Source organism: Hordeum vulgare, chromosome 7H (genome assembly GCF_904849725.1).
Source record: "Hordeum vulgare subsp. vulgare chromosome 7H, MorexV3_pseudomolecules_assembly, whole genome shotgun sequence".
NCBI classification, from domain to species: domain Eukaryota; kingdom Viridiplantae; phylum Streptophyta; class Magnoliopsida; order Poales; family Poaceae; genus Hordeum; species Hordeum vulgare.
The window spans coordinates 331064743-331067242 of NC_058524.1; positions in this window are offsets into that span (position 1 = coordinate 331064743).

The window sequence follows — 2500 nt, forward strand, 5'->3', positions numbered from 1 at the left end:
AACAACAACAACAACAACGACAACGAAGACGAGGACGACAACGACAACAACAACAACAACAACAATAACAACAACAACAACTACGACAACAACAACAACAACAACAACAACAACACCAACAATGATGAAGACGACAACGACGACGATGACGACAACAACGATCACGACGACGACGATGACGACAAGGATGACGATGACGATGATGAAGATAACGACGACGACAAGGATGATAACGACGATGATAAAGACAACGACGACGACGATGACCACAACAGCAACAACAACAACAAAAACAACAACAACAATAACAACAACCACCACCACCACAAACAAAAACAACAACAATAACAACAACACCAATAGTAACAACAACAACAGTAACAACATCATCAACAACAACAACATCAACAACAACCACTACAACAACAACATCAACAACAACAACAACAACAACAACCAAAAAACAAAAACCAACAACAACAACGACGACGATGATGACGATCACAACGACGACAATAACGACAACAACGACAATGATGAAAACGAAAAGAACAGCGAAACCAACGACAACTATGAGAACAACAACAACAACAAGAACAACAACGAGAACATCGACAACAATGATAACATCGTTAACAATGACAACGACGAGGACGACGACAACAACGACCACAATGATAACGATGAGAAGAATGACAACAACAACCACAACGACAACAAAGACTAGAATCACAACATTGACAACAATAACAACAACACATCGAAACTATGATGACAACGATGATAACAACAAGAACAACAACAAAAACAACAATGACAACAACAAGAACAACAACAACAATAACAATATCAAGAACAACAATGATGACGATGATAATGACGATGACGACAACAAGAACAACCACCACAACAACAACAACCACAACAATAACAAAAACAATAAGAACAACGACAAAAGCAACAACAACAACAATAACCACCACCACAATAAGAACAACAAGAACAATAAACACAATAATAGTAACAACAACAACAACAACAACAACAACAACAACAAGAGCAACAACAACAAAAACGACAACGACGATAACGACGGCGACGACGGGAATAACAAGAACAACGACAACAACGATAACAACAACAACAATAACGACAACATCGACAACAATGACAAAAGTGACAACAACGACAACAACGACAACAACGACGACGACAACAACAACAACAACAACAAAAACAACAAGAACAACAACAACGACGACGACGACGACAACATTGAGGAGAACAACGACAACACCGACAACAACAACAAGAACGACACCAGAGATAACAATGACAACAGCGATGACGACAACAAAAATAACAACTACAACAATAACAACAACGATGACAACAAGGACAACGACGAGAACAAGAAAACAATGACATAAACAACAATGACGACAACAGAGAGAATAATGACAACAACGACAACAACGACGACGACGACAACAACAACAACAACGACAATGAAGACGACGACGACAACAACAACCATAACAACAACAACAACAACAACAAGAATGACAACAGAGATAACAATGACAACATCGACGACGACGACAACAACAACAACGACAAAAATAACAACAATGACAACGACGAGAACAAGACAACAATGACATAAACAACAACGACGACAATAGAGAGAAGAATGGCAACAACGACAACAACGACGACGACGACGACAACAACAACGACAACGAAGACGAGGACGACAACAACAACAACAACAACAACAACAACAACAACAACAATAACAACAACAACAACTACGACAACAACAACAACAACAACACCAACAATGATGACGACGACAACGACGACGATGACGACAACAACGATGACGACGATGACGACAAGGATGACGATGACGATGATGAAGACAACGACGACGACAAGGATGATAACGACGATGATGAAGACAACGACGACGATGATGACCACAACAGCAACAACAACAACAACGAAAACAACAACAACAATAACAACAACCACCACCACCACCACAACAACAACTACAATAACAACAACACCAATAGTAACAACAACAATAGTAACAACATCATCAACAACAACAACATCAACAACAACCACTACAACAACAACATCAACAACAAGAACAACAACAACAACAACAACAACAAAAACAAAAACCAACAACAACAACGACGACGATGATGACGATCACAACGACGACAATAACGACAACAACGATAATGATGAAAACGAAAAGAACAGCGAAACCAACGACAACTATGAGAACAACAACAACAACAAGAACAACAACGAGAACATCGACAACAATGATAACATCGTTAACAATGACAACGACGAGGACGACGACAACAACGACCACAATGATAACGATGAGAAGAATGACAACAACAACCACAACGACAACAAAGACTAGAATCACAACATTGACAACAATAACAACAACACATCGAAACTATGATGA